Genomic DNA, 24,195 nt, shown 5'->3' on the forward strand with positions numbered 1-24,195 from the left:
GTTTTTCTGCTCTCTGCTCTTTCCTCTGTGCCTGTGCAATCCAGCCAGGCTTGCGAGTGGTTCAGAACATGTAAGTTCCTAGATTCCATGGGGCATAGGGCAGCCAAGCAGATAGTACTTAAACCTACCCAGTGATTTGTGTCCCCACTTAAACTGGAATTCTCAGTGTCAAGCCTTTTAGCTGCGGGTTGATCAAAAACACCTTTGTTTTTGTGTCAAGTCACAGTGTCAGTCTTACAGAACTAAGTTTTTTCACCCCTAAAATGCAGGTGCTATTCACATCGACTTATATTTGAATTAATTACTTCCATTTGTTATATATTGGCTATGTAAGTCAATGAAAAAACCTAAAAGGACTCGTCCAAAGCCTTTAGGGAACTCATATTTAATGTCTCACATAAATATTGACTTTCAGAAGGGCTTATCATTTACATTAAAGGGTGAGCATAAAATAACCAATAAACAATTTTTTAGAATTGTGGCCAGCTAAAAGAACATAAGATTTTCTTAGAGCTTAACGTGCTGCATCTCAGGAACTAGAGATCCCAGGGGTGGGTTACATCTTTATTATGTGAGTCTGTGCTTGGTGCTGTTGGATATTGAGAGGGTAAAACAGTGAAAGAATGCAAAAGAAATGCCACTAGCTCATGAACACTTAAAAATGGTCTAAAATTTTAAGGGCATGAATTTGACAATGTCTGTTTTTAAATATAATCATCATTTACCCTGTGCCTAATAAGAGGTAGAATATGCTAAGCAGTACATAATCCTTGCCCTAAAGAATTGTCCTATGCTCAGTGGATGTAAAGCACCAAAGAGAGCCATGAGGAGGTCACTATGGATATAATAGGTGCAGTAGGTGGAATTTGAAGATGTACAAAGCACTGCAGATAAAATGAAAAATCCATCTGAATAAGAAGCAGTGCAATAAAAGTAATTTGCACCAGCAGAGACCAATGGTCAGAATGTGCTGGTTTAGAGGCTCCAGAGTCATGGTGACACTGACACAGAGAGTACCAACATTTCAAGGTTCAGGATACAAGATGAATGGAAGAAAGAAACCCTTTCTATGTAGGAGAAGTAAAAGTAGCTTAATAAGCAAAACAGCTGGCAAGACAAGATCCATGATCATCTCCTGCATGCTTGACTGCAGGTAAAACGCAGTTCTAAGATTCTTTCAGAGAACAATAAGATCTTTTTGTATTTTTAGCTGTCATAAATGGTGTTCAAGTGTGGTAGAACTGAAGAGGGAACAGCCAAAACAAAGAGATGTTACAGACAGTTTTGAGCAATATGTAAATGGTTGAGGCTGAGGGATAGACACTTGGAGAGGCTGTAAGGAGCGAAGGCTTTGTAGTGGCTTGAGTGCTTTAAAACCATGGGGGGAAAGAAGCAGCTGTGTGTATGTGTTGTAATTGTTTATTAAGTAGAAACTGGCTGTTTGTAGTTAGTACTACCTCTCAATTGAACTCTGCTTCCCAAAGACCTGAAAGCCATTGGAGCTTGGAGCACATGTCCTTCTGGGAGTTGGCAGCATTAGAGAGCAGTTGGAGGAGAGTTTTGTCTGGGAGCCTGGGCAGAAGGAGATCAGACTTATGTTAGTCCCTGTCAGCGTGATACAGCTGCAATTGCTGTCTCTGCTGCACTTTTCAAATGGATCCCATCCCTGGGCTGTGTGGCCCAGGGTTGTGCACACAGTGCTTTTCCCTTTGTGGTTCCAGGAACAGCACTCTTTTTAAAGCTGAAGGCAGAGATGAGTGAATGCAGCTCCAGATGGGAACTGACAAGTTTGAAAACATGTCAGCATGTGTATATTTTTAATTTCAAAGGCATCATGCTAGCATTAGAGTTGCTTTAATTCTAGAAACAGCTCTGTAGAGCTATACAATTCCTAAACATCTCTACCATAGCACAGGCACGTTGGCAAAAACACAAGCCCCTGTGGGCCACTCAATCTGTAATGAAGGTGAAATATTCTTATTCTGGTCTTTTGGACTGATCGGCCATTTAATGAGAATGTTGTTGTTTGGACTTATTCTGACATTACATACATCAGTTGCAGAAAACTGAGGAGGAAAAATTAGTTATGGATACCTAAATAATCTTGGCTTTTGGAATTCAGTCCACAGAGTTCGGTAAGGTTGAAACTGAAGATTAATCTAAACAGATTCTATTAATAGTGATGCTGCTAGGAGACTGAGCCTGAATTCTCTGTACAACAGCTGATCTGTGTTCTGAAATATGTTTGGTGTTGGTGCTTGAGATGTAGATTTGGAGGTGAGAAAGATTCTTAATGCAAAGTTTCATCACATAGGGATTATTTTATTTCCTAGTTGACTCTACAAAATGACATTGGCCTCCAAGGCCATTTTTTTGTCAGTAGGTATGCTCGAAGGGAATGGAGGGTGTGCCTCCACTTTTGATAATGGGAGTTAACATACTGGACTATACAACTGCTTCTCACTTCCACTGTGCAAGACTGCCACAATAAGCAGCGGCTCTGGAGATCATATCTGGTGTGCCTTGTGTGTTGGCAGGAAGGCAGTGAAAGGCAAGCCTGAGTGCTCAGTGTCTGTGGTTGTTTAAGACCTTTACGAATGCCAAAATGTAGGTTACGGTGAGGTATCTAAACAAATAGATATCTGGGTTCAAACTTCCCTCCACACCTACACCTGACTTCCTGAGCTGTAAGCTAAAGTGGAATCTGAGTGCCTGATTCCTACAAGACTTCTCTCCTGAGCCAGAAAATATTTGGTTAAATAAATTGTTAAATAGCATCCTATTTCATGTCAGAAAGAAGGAATTTTTTTCCCCTTAATTTGCATGCCTAGAAAAATGGCTGGTGCTGCTTCATCATGGGCTTCACTAAAAATGATTTTTGTTTCTTTGATATAGTTTGTCAGTGTCTCTGTATTACTGCTCATGTGCCATAAATCTTAGAACAACGACCTGTGATAGTAACTGGTACAAAATGTCTGGAGGCTTAATCAGTGTCTCCATCAACAGCTTTCATCTCAGTGAAAAGAATAGAAGAAAAGAACAGAAATAGCATCTGCTGAAGTGATAACCTGAGGTCCTGAGGCAGCCATTGCTTTGTGACCTCCTTGCACAGTTTTCTTCACAAGAAAACCCATTTCCAGAGCACCCCTTGTTTCAGGTGTGTGGAGAGCCTGGAGGTGCTTGGTTAGTGGCCCCTGGCAATTGACCCTGGAGGCCTTTGCCTTGTCTGCTGGGATCATTTTATTGCCTTCCTGCCTGGGAACAATGAGCTTTTAGTTCTGACACTTAGTTAGATTAGACCTCATATAAATGGCCCTTACATAAAATGCAATAGAATGGTAAAACTGCCTAATTAGTAAAATACAAAGCAGACTACATAATTGCATAAGAAGTGAAAACTACAGATGGAAATACCTGTATTCACAGATGCTATGTGGTGTTATTGTAAAAAGCCTAGTTATGGTTTCTGTTTTTCATGAAAATGTTTCTTGAGCAAGTTCTAGTAATCTGACTTTGTGGAAGAGATTAAACCAAAACTGACCTTAAAAGACAATAGAAACTGTTATTGTACTGTTAGGCCGGGTTTGAAATGGCTTACTAAGCTAGGGCAAGCTGTGTCCAGGTGGGTGCTCTCTGATGGTAAGAACTAACCTGCCAGAGGTCTGGTACTGAAAACCAGTGAATGTTACAGTTAGAGCTTGCATGCTGCTTGGATAATTCAGATATTGGTATTTCCCAGCTTCACAGATATCTGCAAATGTTACATTCCTAGTTTCTTCTTTTAAAAAGACATTTCTATTGATCAACTTCTTATCTCTCCTTACTATTTTCGGTATTCCAACCAAAAATGCCTAGATTGAATCCAAATACTGTATAAGGCTATTTACTCTATTTAGACTGCTTCCTAAGGAAATGCCAGGCTTTTGTGATTGCCCTGTCAGTTGAATAATTCCTGAATTCATTGGTCAGTTTTCATGTTTGAGAAGAGAGCTGGAAGCCTGGAACAGCATTGCTCCTTCTGAAATGGAAGGGTGACACAAATGAACATTTCTGCTCAGGAGGAAGCAGCAGCATTTAGCTGTTGCACATCATTTGACAGGAGCTGACCAGTGAATTGGCCAGTGCGGACAGGTCATCTTTACTTAGATTTTTCTCTTTGTATGTGAACTATATACACATATGTCTCTAAAACAATGGGAAGAGCTGTAAGAAATACCCGACCATGTCAAATGAGACCAAATGACAAAGAGAGGAGACTACCTCAAACCTGAAACAAATTTCCTCTGAAATACAGCTGTGATCCTTGGGTTGTTTTTCTTTGGGGCTCATCTCACTGCTTGAAGTCAAAGAAAACAAAGCGCTGTGTGATTTGATATTATTGCAGGGAGAAACTTCATGGGTCATCAAATCCAGTGCTATGAAAAATGTGCATTCAACCAAAAGCACAGCTGATAGATGTACCTGCCCTTCATCTTGTGTCTTGAACTGCTTCAAATTTCTGATAGCTCAGATGTCTTGCTTTGAATGGGAATAGAACATTTTACTGTTGGTGCTAAATTATGAGCTTGCTGGCTCTGTCTGCCCTGAGCTTTACCGTCAGTGGCACAAGAATGTTCAACAGATAAGAAGTGATGGATGAGGTCGTTCTTAGGGGTTTTTTCCTAAACATCTGCTGTTGGCCACTGTCAGAGACAGGAGGCTGAGCCTGCTGAACTTGTGCTCTGGTATCAAACAAGAGTTATTTTCTTAAGAATTTTGAAAATGCTCTCTCCCTCTGAAGCAGAGGAGAGGAAGGAGAGGGGTCCTGCATGACTGGACTGCTGTAATGCGTCGTGTTTAGGCCAAGGAGTAGGAGGGCTGTGATTTCCAGACAAAGCATTCATGTTGCTTCCCTTCACCCAAGGACTGATGGCTGCACATCGTTCCTGTCTGCCATGCTCCACTATCCCTTTTACTTTCTCAGGGAAGCAGCTTTGGCAAATGTTTTCTTCCTCCATTGTGCTCATGTATTGGAGAATATCTGTGGAAATGGGAGGCTGCTTGCTCACACTTATATTTTGAAGGAGAACTGGAAGCTGTGCAGAGAGATGATCAGAGGTCCCTAGCACACCACCTTGGAAACAAAATGTTTGGTTTTATCTTTAGCTTTGCAAAGTTGTCTATGCCTTAGCCAGACATTCTGGTTTTTTATTTCAAAGGCATGACTGAATGTGAGAAAGACTGAATTGGGACTTGTGTATACAAGGTTTAAGACTGTAAATGATTGAATCTACCATCTATTTAATATCTGAGTTTCTAGGGGATCTCTAGATTTCACTTGTGCAAATGTGACCAGTTTGAACATCTGAAACTGCAAATAAACAAGTTAAGCTTAGTGCTATGAATAATAATGTTTTTACCATAAATAGTTTCAGAGTTTTCTGGTTTATTGGTTCACTGCCCTTCCTCCCTTCTTGACTAATTTGAATTTCTAAGATTTCCTGACTTTAACATCTATGAATTTAAAAAACCTGATCTTACAAACACTTGCACAGACACACATATGGGGTCAGTTTTTTGACATTAGAGCTTCGTGAGCAGTAAAATCATTGACATACTCTTAGTGCATCTGTTTCTAACTGGATGATGAGCCCACTCCTGATTTAATAAGGGAATAAAGGGAAGCAGTGTTTTGTATCTGAATATCCAGGGCAGATATGAATGAAATAATCTCTCAATTAAAGTTTTAATTCTTTTCTTTGTAAATATTCCAGTTTAGTAGGTTTGGGCTTAAACGTTTCCAGTACTCCTTAAGGGATCATGATGGATGAGCCTTGGACAAGGAACATGTGCTGCTCTTTAATATTGACAGGTCTTGAAAGCTCCTGAATAGATTAAATGTATTTTTGCCTTCTTAGAGATGGCCTTCTTGCCCTTTTTAGAGTTTGGATCTAACCCAAGAAAAGACTAGGAATTAGCTCAGCTGCAAACAAAACCTGACTACTGGCTCCTGAATTATGAATTGAAACTTCACATAATGGAAATTTGAGGCCCAGTAGTCTAAACATAAAAGTTGCCTTGCAGTGTTGTTTTTGAATGAGTGCAGGTAGTTTTGCTGGTTTTTTTCTGCATGGCTTTTGCGTCCCTTCCTGTTTCATTCTTACTTGTTTTAATACCTAATTGTAGGCATACAATACATAATTGAGAGGCTGGGGTACAGGAAGTTTTCCAAATGCATATGAAATTTGGAAAACATAGCTCTTTACCTTCATGTTTAAAGGTACAGTGTGATAAGGGTGTAAGGGAATGACTGCAAGATTATGTAAATGTGTATATAATATCAAACTAGCTTTAAAACCTTTTTTGCCCCTGTAATGTTCAGGGGAGATTGTAATATTGATTCAGTATTCCCAAGTGCTAATTTTGGCTATAAAATGTCAATACTAATTTAATTTCTTAATGTTTCTGTCCATCTCATCATCATAGCTTTGACTGACTTCCTTTTCTTTCTCCACTCTCAAATTTAATATTGAAGTAACTCAATGTTTACATCTCTCCAACCCTTACTAGAATGATACAGGTCTGCATGCCCACAAGTATACTTGAAAGTCTCTGTAGGATCTGGTGCAGATGTAAAAAAGGAACAGCTAAAAGGAACAAATAATGATCTTGTTTCACCATCTCTAATCCACGGGCATTACCATATCCTTGTTGATTAAAGTACATTTTTCTGAAAAGCTGATAGTTTTGGTCTAATGACACCCAAGTGAAGGATTTGCTGTTTCACTTCTCCAGTTTTCTTCCAGTAACTAGTTGGCCTCACCCATAAATTGGTATCATATTTCTAATTTGTCTTGCTTGAACAGCAGCAGCTTCTGGGACTGAGCCCCACTGTGCCCTCCCTCCTGGGTAAAGAATCCTTTAGCATCTCCTCAGGATTACTTCTTGCTGTTTATAATTGTCACTTCCCAACAGAGAGAGTGTTTAAAATCTCCAATAGAAACCTTTTATTTCAACCCTCAGATTTTTTTCTTGGTGACTTCTTTTCTGCCACCTTCAATTTTCCAATAAAAATTTAAAAATTTGGATACTCAGATTCGAATGTAGAACATCAGTAGTGCCATGGAATCACATCCTGACTTTCTTTTTCCTTGTTTCAGAAAGCTGAAGGCTCTGTGAGTTATTTATTCATTGTGCTGTGGCAGTGGCAAGCTGCTCCTGAGCCACTCACCTGCCAGGATGCTGAAATTCTTCAAGACATCCTCTTGCCTGGAGCACTTGCCTGTCCTCTGTGTTGCCAGAGGTGTAGCTCTGGCTTTGCCTGTTTTAACTGAACGTGTGCACATTTTTCTTTCTTCTTTATACTTTTATTTTTTTATTTCATTCTGCCAATCTATGTGTTAGCAGAACATTTCTTCCAAGGAATTGGTTATATCTAGACTTCAGCATTTTTATGTATCTGGATGAGCATCTGGCTAACTCTGATTAATGCAAAACCAAACTAAAGCAATTTCATTCCCCAGTGACTTTATGCTGTCAACTACTTTGAGATCTGTCAGTTAGCCAACCCTTAATCCATTTAGCATGTGCTTTATTGACACGAGCCAAATTTGTAGTCAGAATATCATGTGGTATAAGTCACGTGCCTTGAAAGTCTTAACTACTCAATCAACTCTACCAGCCAAGCCTGTCATTTCAAATTCTGAAATCAGGTTTGTTTGGTATCATAAACCCCTTGAGATTGCCATTAGTTGCATTCCTGTCCTTTAATAGAAACCTATGCAAATTTTTCAGTTGCAAATTTTTCAACCACTCCAGCACTGGTTTTGGGCAAACAAGGCCCCAGTGGCCAAGGTGTGAAGTTAGCAGTCATTTCTTCTGGGAACCGTGGAGACTTGCATCCAGTGAGATGTACATTTAAAAATGAACTCATTACAGGCTGAGTATCAGTTAAAGCTGTTAAAAACTGCAAACAGACTGGAAAATTTGGAGCTGATATATTAAGTGCTGGGTGAGGAAAGTGTTTCAAATAGATCACAGGCTGCTGGCTTCCATCAAGACATTGGTGACTCTTGTAATTGTGCTTCTGTGTTCCAAGTGCCTGTCAGAGGTCAGCATCTCTGGGAACTACAGTGTTTGTACTTGATGTCATTGTTTATACTTTGATTCACAAGTCTAGTTTCTTTTTGTGTTTTCTTCAGTGGAAAGAGATGATGTTAATAAATGTTCCCAGATAGGAATGCTCATCACAGTTTAGCTACACTTAAAATGCATTTCTTAAATCTTTGAACTTTTTGAGTGGAGAAACTGGCCTGGCCTTGTACTCAAAACTTAAACTGGGGCTACTGCAGATTTCAGCTTGATCTCTTGCTTTAGATTCTCAAGTTTGGTGGCTGTTGCAATAGCTTCACAGGACCCAGTATCTTGGGAAGAGGATCCCATCATTAACATCACACACTGAGAGTTTGGGAGAAGTAGAATTCATTTGATGAGGTAACTTTTCTGCTTGAAAGATAATATTGAGGAAGCTTCAGAACATTCAAGGGCTTCCCTCTTTGCAAATTTATATCACTATACTGTAATTTCAAAAGAAGAATCTTTTACATGGTGGGAAGAACATAATGGAGTTTAAAATCAAGTCTATTTTAGTTTCGCGTAAATCCATCCTTACTAATCTTAATCTACCTTTACTAATCTTGCTAGCCTTCTGCAGAATTGGAAAAGGCTGGTTTAAATCAAAATAGTGCAAACTCAAGTCAAAACCCACTTCCTGAAGCCAGCTGGTGTGCAGTCACCACCCTTTACATGCTTCTGACGGAGCTTCTGATAACTTGGAATTATCCATGACTGATGTCTTTATCACAGCCTCCATGCTGTAAGGTGAGGGAGAGCCATCTGCTCACAGCAGGATTAATCCAACTGATGGCCCATGAGCACATGCTGCTGCTTCATGGATCTGCCTCTCTGAGTGATGGGAGAGGCCGCTGCTGTCATATCACTGTAGAGACAGGCATGTGGCTCACTGCACTTGAAAAAAGTCCCCCAGGATGCCCAAGCTTTTATTTTTCACATCAGCAGCAAAAGAAACACTTGTTCAGGGTGTTTTCACCTATGGCTTATGCCTCTAGGAAACAAGGCTGGAACTAAAACCCATAGGATGCTCAGTATTATCTCAAAACTGAACCATGGATTAAATCTTATTTTGCTTAAGGAGTGTAATAAATATTTATTTTGGGGAAATGGGAATGTCAGCAGAAGACTTAAATACAAAAAACAGTTTGAGATTTCTTCTTCTTCCTTTTAGTTCCTTTGAGCTTTTCCTTTAGGGTTTCATTATTAACAATGAAATAGCAAACCTGCTCAAGGGCAGTATTGTGCTCTGAGAATCAAAAGTGTGGTTATAAAAACAATGTTTTCCTCCATAGTATACCAGATAGCCTAAATTTTAACCCTGTAAAGCGGGATCCATGAACTGGGCCATATGAATTTTTGCTGATAAGCTTTTGAATTAATCCCATTCTGTACAGACCTGTGCCTGCAGAAGCTTAAGGAAATTCATCACAGTTGCAGATTGTTTTCCAAGTAATATCCTCATGGACTATGAAGCCTATCATTTTATGATAAATGTATAAAGGTTTTGCTTAACTTCGTTTTTGAGCCACTCCATCTCTCTAATCTCCGTTGCTCAGTTTTTAAGTAGGCTTTGGCAGTCTGGCTGAACTACAGTAGTGCTGACATTGAAATTGCACAGTACCAGGTGGGGGGAGGGATGTTAGAGGAGGTTCACTGTAGACACAGCTTGGATTTTTCCTCCCCTTTGATACAGCTGAAACTCTTACTTCCTGCACAGACAAGCAGTCAGCATGATTTTTGAATATTTGGGTAGAGGATAATACACAGCAAAGTAATTCAACTGTAATCCCTAAGGATAGGATAACAAATAACATCCCTGCTGTACAGGCAGCTAGAATTGTTCAGAAGGTGTAAAGGGGCTTTAATGTTGCGAGGAGCTGCCTGTAAAGGGTGCTTTTGAGTAGGCACATCTGTAACTTTGCAAATGAAATCAGTGGCAGGCACAGACGGGGCTGCTGGGTTGTTTGCTGTGCCGAGGTGACTAAGCATCTGCAGCTGCTGGCAGGTGTGCTCAGCGCTGCAGGTGTGGCTTCCAAGGCCGCTCTGCAAAGCAGGCATTTGCTCGCAGTGATCGAGGCATTGTTATCACTGCTCGTTCCAGAACAATCGTTGTTGAGAAGATTGCAGCATTAAGTAAATATTTTCCTTTATATCAGTGTTACTAGCTTTTAATCTGACTGGGTAAGGGGGAATGACAGTAGCTCTGGGAAGAGCTGTAGTGGGAAACTGGCTCTCAGGTATTTGGCTCAGGGCTGTTCTGCTCTGTGGGGCTGTGCCAGGGCTGAAGCAGGGGAACATTTCGGCCAGCACTTAAACTGCCACTGCCGAAATCTGAGCCAAAGCATGAATGGCTTTGGAAATCAACATTTCCTTTTCAGACATGGTTCCCTCCTGCTTACTGTAGCAGCAGATACTAAAGTTTGAATTTCTGCAGGTTGAACTATCTTGAGATAACTGCAATGGAGAAGGATTATGAGAAGAGATACTGATATACTGCTCTTGTTTGTGAGTACACCTGAATAGAGAACTAGCCAAACATTTTTTGTGATCTGTGACGTGAACCTGCATTACATATCTATCTGTGAGGCAAATGACAAGCTTTTACTAAAAAAAAACCTAAAAACAAACCCAAATCTTAAAACTCACTGATTGTAGCATCCATCCAAGGTAGCGTTTGTTAAAAATGATTGTTAGTTGTACAGGAGTGTGTTGGCCTGTTCCTTTTTTCGTAGTTTGGGTTTTACAGCCTGTGGCGTGGTGTTAAGCTGTGGCAGCGTGGGAAGCATGCAGGGTGTTGGCACATAGCAGCTGCAGGCAGGAGCTCCATCTTCCATCCATTCAGAATCAGATGGCCCAAACCCACCTCAGGTTTATTCATATTTCTACAGGCTTGTTCATATTTCTACAGGTTTCTGTCCAATTCTTTACTATTGTCTAAGTTATTGTAGTTACAGAATGGGGGCTTATGTGACAAATAGCAATGAAATGAAGTTATGCACAAGTGGGTGCTGTTAATTTCAATTATAGTCATTGAAAGGCTTTGAAGAAATTAAAAGGCTTGGGGTTTGTTTGGGTTTTTTTTTTCCTAGGAAGGTATAAGTGAAAAGTGCACCTTTTAAACAGATGGATGTGTGAATGATGAGGAGGTAATCTGATCTATAAATATAAATGGAATTTTGTCTACTGGCTTCAGGCCAAAAAGCAATAGGTTGAAAAACAATTTAAAATTAAAACCCCCTTCTTTAACTTGAAAATAGTTTTTCTTCTGAACAGAATATTTCACAGTGAATGACCAGAGAGGCTCTTGATGAGAAATTGCTATTCAACTGAGGAGCTCTGTCAGGCATGCAGATCTGGAAGTCACAGCATGCGACTCTACCCTTGTTGCCAAAGTTCTGCAGGCCAAATTATTCCCAGTATGATACCTAAAAAACTTAATCTGTGTTGATGTGTATTTCCTCTTGCAGTGCTCTTTTGTAACTATGACTTCGGCTGTGCTGGGTCCACCTAGCCCTATATCCCATCTGTGATAGTAGCCAGTAGCAGTTGCCTGAAAAGGAGTGTTGGAACAATCCAGATGAGATGCTTGGCCAAAATACTGTCCCTGATTCCTACAACTGCAGTCCAGAGTGCTCTTAAATCAGCAGCGGTGTCTTCTGTGCAGTGTCAGGCAAGGATCACGGAGCATGGTGCAGAGAGTGCCCTGGCAGCACAGCTCGTGCCAGGGCTGGGTCCTGCCAGCACTTGGCTCCTCATGTGGATGAGTCAGGAGATCCAGCCCCAGGTGTCTCCATGGAGAAGCTGTGCTGGTCCCAAGTTGGGAGGAACAGTCTGCTCAGGTGAGCATGTGGCTCCTTTGTCACCAGCAGGTCCTGGGCAGCAGTCCCACACCACAGCTACTCGGAACAGGCCTGGGAAGGGCATTGGCCTTCCTGAGCTCAAGCAATATTATGTTTTGGGCATAACTGAAGAATAATGGACTCTTAGTCTAAGTGTTGTAATAAAGCTAAATAAGTTAAGAATGCCTTCTGTAGTCAAAAACTATTCAGCTAAAGCAGAGAGTTGAAATATGCAGAGGAAAAGCCTCCTCCAATAAAGCGAAGGGCAGCAGATGTTATTAGGATCTGTTTTGCCATCACAGCAGTGGTGATCCCAACTCTCCATTGCATTTGTAGGCTGTTGCTTTTCTTCCTGGGAAGGCTGTGAGGGTCATATGAGCTGTGCTTCCTGCTAACAGCCCCACTGTTGAAAACTTGAGAGAGCTTTTCAGTTTGCCAGACTTCTGGTGAAAGCCTCTGATCTGTGTTACACAATTGAGCCTCAGTTCATGGTAGTCGGAGGCCGGTAGCTGCTAACATGTGGGCAGCTCCAGTCTGCCTCTGAAAGGTTTTGTTCAGTGTGTGCTTCTGCTTGGCCCTGTCAGGCCCTTGTATTTTTCAAAATGTTAAGTACTCATTTTTGCTCCAGTACATTATCTCACAAATCTTCTATTGTTCTATTGCCCTTGTCTGAAGAGCACATTATGTGTGGTGGCACAAACCATGGCCAAGCCATGCCCGCAGTGCGCTCAGAGGTGCTCTGGGCTGGAGTTGGTGCCACCCACCATTGGGTGGTTTGGGAATGCCTGGGTCAGGGGTGCTTTGGACTTACTCTTCTTGGCCTAAACTTGTCAATGAAAGCATAAAGTACTGTGGCTTTGTTCAATGGGGACAAGCAGTGACAGGTACACAGTGTGCCTATTCTTGGAGTTGTCAGATGGAAGGGAGCTAATATGATAACCCATAATACTTTGTCTTCTGTGATCTTGAGAGATAGCCGTGCTTACACATCTAATTTCCACTGGAGAGGGTTGGAGGAAAGTAAAACAGTCCCCTGTTAAGGCTCAAAACCCAGGTCTAGCCAAGCTGCAGAGTTTTCATCAAAAGCAGGAAACAGATGGACGGGCACAGCTGCAGGAGGAGCTGCAACTTCTCTGGAAAAACTACCCAGGCATGTGCTGCAAGCAGGAACGCCTTGCTGTTCTGCTGTTCTGCACAGGGCTCTGCTCTGTGCCAGTGGATGGAATGGTCCCACAGCTCCTGCAGCTCAGGGAGATGCCATTTCAGGGAGGAACTGCCTGGCATTTCTCCCAGCGCTGTACACTTGCCTGTGTCCAGGATTTGCTCACTGTAGTAGAAGAAGAAAAGTGCATCAAAGACTTATTTATGTTTCCAAGTCTTACATTTCTGGAGTGTGCTGCAGGCCCTGTACTGGGGAGCTCACTCTTACCTCCTTTCCAGCAGCACTTCCTTGCTCTGTGTCCCTGCTGAATTCTCCATTTCGGAGTGGACAGTTGCATGATAAAGAGTTCTTGTACCTTGGTGGGCTCACAGAGGCAACCAGAGAAACCTCTGGGATATGCTGGAGCGGTGTTTCTCATGTTCTTCGTGAGACAGAAGAGAAGGTCCAGCACCGTGTCCCTGGTGTGTGCCCAGCCACTCACCCATAGCCAGTCTGACAGTCAGTCACTGCTCCTGTGAAAAATGACTCAGTGTGTGTTATTTATCTGGCACCTACAGGCCTTGACTCCTCCTATTTACTTAGAAGTGCAAATATTTAAATCTTTTCCAGACCAGATCTGTGTTATTGTTATTTAGAAGGTTTCTTTTCTTAAGCAGTTTAGGTTTTTTTCTTCTTTTGTGTGATTTTTGCCAAAATCAAAGATTTTTCCAAGCAAGAAGCCCATGTAAGCACAACTGTGTAGTGGAGAGAACTTTTCTCAGTTTGCTTTCTCTTTTCTAAATACAAAAGAGCCTTATTGAAACGTGCTTCCTTTCTGACTGCTAATGGCTTTTCCTTCCTTCCTCCTTGAAATGAGCTTAACATTCTCCCATCCTGTTGAGTATAAATTTCAGCCTGGACTGTTTTCCCTGTTGAGGTGTTGAGTCACTGGCTTTGAATGGGAACCTGTGATTGAGATAGGGGAGAAGTGAGGGCTTGGGAAGAAAGAGTTTTTCCAGCAGTTTGGTGGTACATGGGATGAATTTTTAAAAAACAAGGGTAAGGTGCTATTCATTTCAGCCTGGGGCTGCTCATATACTCTTTTCCTAGTTTTATTTCTGGATACTTTCTTATGTTCGATCGGGATAAATTCCAGGACATTGATGCCTTAGGTTTTAACTTTTATATTTTTTAAATCCTGTACTGCCTAGTGTGTAACTGAAGTTTTGTGTGGCCTGTTAACTACTATTCTCTCATGCTGGTTAGACATAATAAACCCTCTCTAGGTTTGCACTTCAAGAACACCTTGTTGTCCCAGGTGTTCCCAAAATATGTAAACTAAAGCCTTTGAGAGGAGGGGCAAACTTGGGGTAATTACATCATTAACTGAAATGATAATTGGAAAATTAACCCTGATATGCAACTAGACCAAACTTATGAAAGTGTGAAGAACCACTGTGTGTGACCCAGCATCCATCTTGGGTGGAGCCCCTCGGAGGCTTTTGACTCCCAAGGTGTACCTTTGATGGCCCTTCAAATAAATACCTGCTGTTATTCTCTTAACTTTGTCTAGCCTCTGTTTTCAGGTAGCCACTTCAAGGCATCAGTTCAATACACAAAATACGTAGAGGAAGAGCTGGTTCCTGCTCAATAACAATGTTCCATTTTAAGCAGTCTCAGGTTAAAGGGGAAAACAATATGATGCCATATCACTCTAATCCATTCATCTCCAGGAGGAATGATGCTGAAATCTTGCTTCAAAGGCTCTGTGTGGGAATTATGTCCTGAAGCCTGGATATTCTCCAAGACTTAATTAAGCTTATTCATAGAAACCCTAAACTTTATGGAGTGGACAGCAGACCTCTAAATTTGGCACTAAGTGCAGAGAGGGTATTGTTTCTGCACACTCTGATTAGCAACACTGAGCACAGACATACACTTTGTAATAATTAGTAAAATGGACAGGAATTAAAGCAAGCTTTGCTCTGAAAACAAACCAGATGAGCTAAACAAGTCATCTTCCTATCTGCATTTTTCTCTCTTAAGTAAGGTTTCATTTTGCGTGGTGTTGGGTTATGTCATGTGGGATGTATCTTCTCTGTCTCCCCTCTAGAACTTCTTTCTGGGCTGAAGTCCACAGCGGCAGATTTGAGACAAAAGTCTGTGTCTCCTCCAATACCATCTTGCCCGGCAAGATGAAGAAAACAAGGCTGAGCAATGGCATTGAACCAGCAAGAGTAAGATTAGGTTAGTGCCTCACATACACTTTTGCCAATCTCAGAGAAATCTGAATCCAAAGATCTTTGTTGCTAGTATTACCTATGCTTTGGAGGTTTCTTTTGCCCATTTTTCCTCCCCCAAGCAATAGGGCTGAGAAATTAACTCCTAAAATTACGACTCGAATTATTAGTGTAATATTTGTAAGGTGTCTGAGCTTGTGTGATAGCAAACTATTGTTCAGTTGGCTTAAGCAATAAAGGGTACTTTTTTATTTGGTAGAAAAGCAGGGGAGACTTCAAAACCAGTTGAAACCAATGTGTGCTGCTGCCTTCATGGATTTGTTTAGTTTGGAGTCTTCCCTCTGAAGAGCCAGCAGCGCAAGAGGGTCACAAAAGTGATTTAGAGGGTTTTTTTTGTTGGCATTTGAGGGGTTTTTAAAATTGTTTTGCTTTAATTGCAGATCAGTTTAGAAGAAATAAGATTCTTCAGTAATATTTCCTTTTTAGAAAGCTCCTGTATAAGTGAAACTGAAGGGTTTGCTTGAGTTTTTTTAAGAGCTCTACCTTGAAGGAGTATTTCCTTATTTTTGGTATTACTTAGGATTTATGTATCAGGAGATTCTTTTTTTTATACAACTTTTCTCACAGCATCTTATTTAAGTGTGCAAAAAAGCTGAACAGAAGTATCATTTGGACAGAGCAAGTTGCGTGCTTTGCTTTTGTCACAGTTTTGTCAGTGTTGGGGCAAATTGCAAAATGTCTTCTGTTCAGAATTTTTTCCTGAATTCCACTGCAGATTAGTTTTGAAACTTGCTGCTCAAAGGAATTTAAGAAAAAATATCCTATGTAAAATTTTAAAAACTTTTGGTAGTGTTAACAGATAGAAATGTTGATTGACTTAATTTTTTTAGTGTAAGTCATAACATTTAGACATGCAAAAATATAAGTGCTTTTTAAAATGTAAAATGGCTCTATGAGACTGCTTAACTGTCTGTGCGTGACATCTCTAGGCTGCTTAAGTACTGTTTGCTTTGTTAGTGAGATGAAACAAGGATTTGAGAATGAAAGACAGTCGTGGTCTGGAGAAGCAATTGTTATCAGTGAACTTTGTTTCTTGGAAAACAAAGCCTGAGAGCTGGAAACTTTGGCTTTGACATATTGGAGCCCATGTTTCACACAGATGTGCAGGCCCTGTTCTGATGACCAAGGGTCACTATGGGTTTCAGTGAGCTATTTCAACTTCCATCCTGCTTGAAATTGTGCACCTTCCTCCTGTCTGTGCTTGAATAATAAGGAGAGAACCACAGGCTGGAAAGCAGCTTAACTAATCCACGTTAAAGAGGCTGCAGTTTGGGATAGCTGAGGTCTCCTTACTATGGCAATTGCCTACCCAAGTGTGGAGTGTGAGTGAAGTGTCATTACAGCATTCACAAGTCTTGCGGCTGCTAACCTGATATTGGAAGATTTTAATCTAACATAGAACAAATATCATCATCATCTTTCACATCTCTGAAAGCAGCAATGTGCTCTGTGTCTTTTATGTCTGATTCTTGCAGGCGCTTTGAATGCGTATCTTATGCCCTGTATCCTGCTTTTGAATTTGCAGTGCAGTATCATAACACTCCATCTTTCAGTGAAAGAGCCAGCTGTAGGATGAAGCCTAGTAAAAACCTCAGGGTTACACTCTCTGTCTGAACTGCTTTAGAGATCAACCCAGCTGAATTCTAATTTAGAGAAAAAAGCTTCCCATGCTACATTTGCATTGTACACACTTACGGAGCTTTGTAAGAGTTGATCTTGAAGTGTCCTTTAGGCTGATTGTTCTGTTTTTATGAAAATTTTGCTTGTGAGAGCCCTTGGACACACACTAGTGAGGAAAGAGATAAATAGAAGTAGACCACAGAATACTGAATCTAAATTATATCATATATCAGGAGAATAAACTTTGTAATTAAATATATGAGCAACTCTATCCAAGCCTCTTCAAAGCTCCGATTTGAAGTTCAGTAGTGTGGTGCTAGCCCATCTTGAATCATGTGTCCATCAAAAAATTCAAGGTCAAGAAGCTCAGGTCTACCAATTAGTTCCTTTTTGGTTGGGAATGCTTGTAAGAAGGCTCTTTATGTTTAGTGTCTGACATTGGAGATTGGAACTGGAGTGGGTGGAGGGATGGAGGTCCTTGCAAAAAACATCAGACCAAGTGACAGTGCTGCTTGCCTGAGGAAGGACATGATGGTGCTTGGCTGCCAGAGTCCTGGACAGCTGCTGGCTGAGCAGTGTCTGAGTGGAGATTAATGCAGGGGTATTTCCTTTCTGTACCTTTTTATTGAGCACAGTTTTATGGGCAGAAGTCATTTCAGCAAATCTAGGAAGATTTGTGTTCTTTCTCTGCCTTTGGCTTAAGGGTGTAGTTATCTGAAAACGGAAAATACCACTGTAAAAAACTAAAATCACAACCCTCTGTAACAGGTCACCAGCCTGCCCGTAAAGAAGTGGCCGTGTGTGAGAGGGATGTCTGTCACTGGGGCAGGCAGCAGGGAAGTCTCATCAACTGCTTGGTTAATGGCAGCATCCTGAGCTGTCAGGCTCATTAGGGACACGCTGCTAATTTGGTCAGGCAAGGGCTGCCAGGCTGCATTGTGTGGGGTTAACCAGCGTGAATAGAGCCCGTAAGCAAAGCTGCTGGAATCTGCTTTTGTGTTCCCTTTGGATGCCTGTCCTCTGCTTTTGGCTTCTTTTCCAGTTCAAAGTGGCCACGTGGAGTTTTGGCACGGTGAATGCTGTCCGTAGATGAGTTATAGATTGCAGAAGTGAGCTAACTTGTGCTGAGAGGAGTTACCCACCTTCTCTTCTCAGCTGTTTTTGCATACATTCACTTAGAGTGTCAATTCTCTACTTCATGTGACTTAATTAGAAATGGATTAAGCCCTTTCTCTTTAAAACCCAATTTGAACTGCTTATAGGTATTTTCCTTATCATCCCTGCTACACATTGTGCTAGGCACTGGCTATATAGCAATTAAAGTTTGCATTACTTTTCTACTGTCAAAAGATAACCTTCCTTCCCTTCCACAAGCCATGGAGTCCTACCAGGTTGGGTTTGGAGGCCTGACAGTTGTGCCTTCCACACGCACTCCAGTCCCTGAAGAGCTGGGAGGTTGTGGGCTGACCCTTTGGACACAGGAGATTGGTGGGGGGAAAACGTTCCCTGTGTAGCCTTGGCCTGGGTGGGTGTGTTGGCTCCATGTGTGCCTGGCTGGAGCAATTGCTCATTGGGATTATTGTAAAAGGTTTGAGCAAGGAGAAGAGATTGTTTTCATCTCATAAAAGGAACAACCAGATTGTTTCACTGCTGTCTCTCCCCAGCATGCGTCAGAATATACTGTTAATTTAGGAGTTGGAACCCAGTGGAGGATTTTCTGATTCTCTACCATGTGTTTGCCTTTGTGACTCCAGTTTCTCTCTCATCCTTTGAGGATGTTCTTCCCTGACATCTTCAGCCTTACCAGAACTTATTTTTGTTTCTGCCAGAGAAAACACTGAAATTAATAATTTTTGGTAACCATTTTCTACATCTTCATCTGATTGATCTGATTATGTTAAGAATGAGTCAAATACTCCATTAAGAGTTTCAAATGCTATCAGAACTGAAGCAGAAAGAGGTTTCCCAGGAGACTGACTGTGTGTGCCTGTGTGGAGCAGACTTGGCAGGGAATTGGCCTGCACAATTCCCTGGCAGAGAGCAGCACAGCTCCGGCAGTTCTGTCACCAGATACCTGGGGTGATCCTGAGCTGTGAATAGACACCTGGTGGGTCAGGCTTTTATATCACACTGGGGGCTGCCCTGCCCTCAAGAAACAAGGGGAAATCATGTCTCTGCCTGTTCATGTACAGGGATATTGATTTAATGCAGTGCCCCATTTTGGGAAGCTGTTTTTCCAAGGGTGGAAAAATGCTTGCTCTGTGGGAGGGAATACTTCTTGCAAACAAGCACTGAATTTCCTCATTTTACTTTACTAGGGATTTCTATGAGAAAATAAGGCTGGAGGGGGGAAGTTTGGAATGATTCTGGGAAGCTTTGACTCAGAAAATGGAGAATGATTCTATTATTACTGTTATTTATTAAGGAAACAGACCATGAACCTGATCTTTTACTTATCTTTGGAAACTTCAAGCATTTATGCTGTGACCCCAAAAGAGTTTCTGGGTTTGAACCAAGGTCTTTCAACATAAAAGCTAAATCCCAGCTGTGGGAGCTGGCCTATAACATTTTAGAAGATTTATTCCTATTACCTTTCATACTGATAAATATTTTAATATCCTCAGTGCATCCCTTCTCTGTTTGTGAAACCAGGTGGTAAATAAGTCTTGAAACTTGGCACTTTCTGTGCTGTGACAATGGAAAACTGACAATGTCAGTTGTAATCTCTGGTTATTGCTGGAGTCTCAATGTAGAGGTCATTCATTTGAGAGTCAGTCTAGTTTTGATGGGGAGAATTTGATTACTGAGAAAAGCAGTATGTTTAGTTGCAACCTTTTTTGTCTTTTTAATTTGGGCATAAACATTTACTTCTCCAAAAATAATTGCTGTTAATAATCAAAACCTAAGATAATCAAAGGTGTACATTAGAAAGAAGGTTTTAAGCTCCAGCTTAAGATAATAGTGAGAACTGTGAGGTGATTTACATTTGTGTTTGTATTCTGCTACTATGAAAAAAAGGTAAGTGCAACCTAAATATGTTTTAATTATATTTGGCAAGAGAATTTAAATAAAGGAAAAATCAAAACTCGACACAGTCTATGTCACACCTGTAATTTCACTCTTGTACTTCAGAAGTAGTATAACTTAATCTTTTAGCTAATTCCTTGGGTCAGTTTTTAAAAAATCAATCAGACAAGATTCTGTCCATTTTATGAAAATGGAAAGGCACTTGGCTGTGGCCACAGTTTTATCTTCTCCACTTGTAGGATCATACTGTGCACCTTTGGGTATGCTGTCAGTGGCTGAGAGTCAGAGAAGTTAAAAGAAAGTTTTAACTTGTAGGTTTTAACTTTTAGAGTTAGAGATTGGAACAAATATCTCCATTATCCTCCTGAAAAATCCTGTTAGCAAAGCAGTCCCATCATATCTGAGCTACTGGCTTGAATATTGCTTGTATTATCTGTTGAAGTATAGCAGCTTAATCTCAGCAGAGATTGAGAAGGGATGCAAAGACTCTGCTAGTGAGAAAAAATGTATAGAAAGGACAAATTGTCACAGCAAGTATAGAAACTTGAATTTAGACTGTATTTTACTGCACTGGGGAAGGCAGAAGTCCTCAACTTTCACAGCTGTGATCAAACACTTCTGACCAACTTAACACCTATCCCAGAAGGATTTCCTTATAGGCTCAAGAAAACTGATTTATGTCAGTAGCTGGACACTGACATAAATCAGTGTGCAAAGTTAAGAAGTCTCCAGGGCTTTGGATAATCAACAGAAATCTTAATTATGTTCAACCCCAGATAAGAATTTATCAGTAATTACAGACATTTAGTTGACAGGTAAGCCGTCCTGTGAGGTCACCAAAAAACATTTCTTGGTTAGTATCTATTAATAGAGTTGAAAGTTTTCTTTGCTTAAAGGTCCAAAGTAATGTCAACCACATGGCCACGGAAGAGATGTGATAAGGCATCGAAAATCCATCAGTATTTTCTTCATAAAGCTGCAAAATAAACACACTGAACTCTCCTGTAGTCAATTTATGCCTGAAGTCAACTTGTCCAGTGTCCTGTCAGAGAATCTGGGTAACTGTTGTGGTAGAAATAAGATCCTCTGTCAGGATTGTAAATACCTTCCAAAACTGAACTCGTACAGTGAGCCATGCACTCAAACACTGGAGTCTGTGGCTGAAGTTACAGGGGAGGGGCTGTATAAGAACAAACATATGTCAAACATATTGTATAGGTTTCCTCCTACTGGGCCTGGACTTCGTAGCTCACTTAGGTTGCCAGAATTAAACACGATACACAGTTTGTGGCTTTTGTGTCGTATTTCTTAATGCAATGCCTGATGTCCAGATCATATCCTGCAGAAAAATACAGGGAGCTATAGTTACCCTACCAAGTGGCCTGTCTCCTGTCCTTGATTTGACCCCTGGTATTCTCCTTGGCTATTCCCATCTCCCTCCCCAAATCAGCAATCTGCATAAAGAAAATGAGCATCAAGATTTTTCCCAGCAAGAAGTATCCTCATAATGAGACCAAAAGCTCCATTTCATGGAAACATTTTGTGAGTCAACATGCTAAAATCCACAGTTAAGGCAGTACATCCCAAAGATCATTATTAAGTACTGTGGTTAAAAACTGTTTTCTTGGGAGTGATTTTGCTGCTTGGTCAAATCTCTCACAGGTGCGGTCTATTAGGAAGTCCAGAGCACTTCCTATTAACAAGCAAGCAAGAACAATCCAAAGGATAGCAATGATCTGTTGCCTTGCCAGCAGGGAAAGCCCAAGAGAAGACTTGGACTTCAGTGGAACTAGAATCTGGGGGGAAAAATCCATAGTCTATAATGGGATTTTTGGAAGGAACCATTTATTCTGTAGAAAATTGTCCAGTCAAAAGAAATGGTAAGTTTAAGGAACAGGCAGAAGGAAAGGCTCAGGCAACCCAGCCTGGTTACTGAATTGAATGCAGCCTTCTCTTTGTGTAGTATGGGTGGGCCTGAGAAGAGATTTAAGTCATCTGCTATGCAACATGATTTACTTTGCCACAGCGAATTTAATCTGCAGCAGTCAACACTGATTGTTCAGGTTGGGTAACTCCAGCATTTGCAATCTGAGAACGCAGCCCCCCTCTTTTTTTTTTTTTCTTTTTTTTCTTTTTTTTTTTTTTTTTTAATTGAAGATGGTCAAAAGAATCCAAGTTACAGGGACCTTCCTCACCTGAGAGGCACAGAGTTTGGTAAGTAGATATTTTTGAAAATTCTCTTAAGAACACCCCCAGCTTCAGCCTGGTGATGCAACACTGATATGTTCCTCTTTTTTCCTAGGAATGAGAATTCAAGTACCAGCAAGAAGGTAAGCTGTGTAGTGAGTTATTACAAATTTCACATCCATTCCAAAAAGATTCTTCCTAGAAATCCTTTGAATATGAAATTCAAACACTCTTTGAAGTCAGTTGTCTTGGAAAATTTTCTGGTCCTTTTTTCCCCCCAGTTCATGTAGAATGTGATAAATTATTCTTTTGTTTCCTTGGCTGAGGGGAATTCAGTGTGTATTTTTGCTTTACACTACTAGTTTGAGTGATTCATCTTGCCTTCCAAAGTGATTACATGTCCATCAATCCAACCACAGACCCTTTTTTGAAAACTCCTTGCTGCTGTTATATGTACTGAATAAATCCCAGCCAGACTATCTCAAATATATGTTTCTGTGACACAATGAAATGATTGCAGGGATTATAGCTCTCTGTAGCTGCAACTGAGAGCTATTTCAGCACCAAGCAAATAAACCAAATAACCTTCCCATTCCCCACCCCACTCACTAAAACCACTGCAAAGTGTGTATAACCTGTATTTGATCTTTTTTTGCAGCATCCAGAAGAGCCTGTGGAAGCAGCTACCTGGACCAGCCCTCTCACTGTTTTCCACCTGCAGCCTCATGAGCCTTGTCTCCAAATAGCTGCCTTTGGGCTTTCTCCTGGCACTGAGTACTCTGCACGTTATTAAACATTTTCCCATCTGGTTTTGGCTCCACAATGGATTTTTCCTGAACCCTGAAAGCAGTGAATTGTTTTGAAAGAAAATTACCTGAGTGAAGCAGAATACAATTTGAAGAGTCTTTGACATGTTAGTGCTAAATCCTGGAAGCCTCCCTTCAGAATTAGTGGTTCCTCAGATGCTTCAATGGCCAGGGCTGGCAGTGCTCTCACAGGCAGAGCAACTCTCAGGTGGCCTCCTTGGCTCTGGTTTTGCCTCAGGTTTTTTTCACTTCTCTTTCCTCAGAGTTGTCTTTCCTCCTCATCTCCTCCTCCTCTTTCACTCATGGGTGTTTCTCCTCAAGAGCAAATTCTCATAAATTTGCATCATGGTTGCTCTGGCTCCACCTTCTGCTCTTTGCATTTGAGTATTACATTTCGCTTGTTGTGGTTTATTTTTAATCAAACAATATCACTTTTGGGGGCCACAGAAGCATGTTTGACACGTTTAAGTTGTCGCTGTGAGGTTCTCCAAACAGAATTCAAACCATTCTGTTGCAATATGTACCAGAGCCTTTCTAGCAGCTGTGTTTATACAGCTTCTAGTAAAATGGGTCCCTGATTAGGATTTTTGAATAGCTCATTCACTGAAAAAATGGTGTTTTGAACTAGCTAAAGCTATTTAAAAAATTGGATAATATATGATTAAAAGTTTTGGTTTGAAGAAATCAGTGGCAACACCCTGCCAAATTTTAGGCCCAAACATGATCACCATTAGTATCATAAAGATTAAGTTACTGGATTTAACTGGGCAAGTAGTGGTTTTCTTTTGCTCTGTTAAAAACTTAACTGAAAAATTTGTTTGTCACAGATTGAAAATTGTATCTTCAGTCACCCAAAACTGTTGAAGTTTGGTAAATTAGATAAAACTGAGGACAGGTTCTTTTTTGGTATTGTCAAGCAACAGCAACTTGAGGGCAACTTAATCTAGAATAGAAACTGAATGTTAGGCAGTTCTGGGGTTGTTCCACAGTCATCAAGACAAGCTGTTTGAGAAACAAAACCCATCCTCAGCTGAGTGACACTGACACACACCACAGACTCTGTGTTTTGGGCTGGTGCATCTTCAGGAGCCTCTCTGCTCCTGCCATGCCAGGCAACCTCCTCAGGAGGCTGGAGGGGCAATAGTTGGTTTGCCAGCAGCAGT

The 24,195-nt window shown here is 41.0% G+C and overlaps 1 long non-coding RNA gene across 1 annotated transcript; it reads left to right on the plus strand.

The window, feature by feature from the left end:
• Window positions 1-9,536: 9,536 nt before the first annotated feature.
• Window positions 9,537-23,035, plus strand: LOC116453121. Its single transcript, XR_004243685.1, has 3 exons — window positions 9,537-22,253; window positions 22,342-22,369; window positions 22,885-23,035. It is a non-coding gene; the product is annotated as an uncharacterized LOC116453121 (long non-coding RNA).
• Window positions 23,036-24,195: the final 1,160 nt, after the last annotated feature.

Source organism: Corvus moneduloides, chromosome 18, assembly GCF_009650955.1.
Source record: "Corvus moneduloides isolate bCorMon1 chromosome 18, bCorMon1.pri, whole genome shotgun sequence".
In the NCBI taxonomy this organism is placed as follows: domain Eukaryota; kingdom Metazoa; phylum Chordata; class Aves; order Passeriformes; family Corvidae; genus Corvus; species Corvus moneduloides.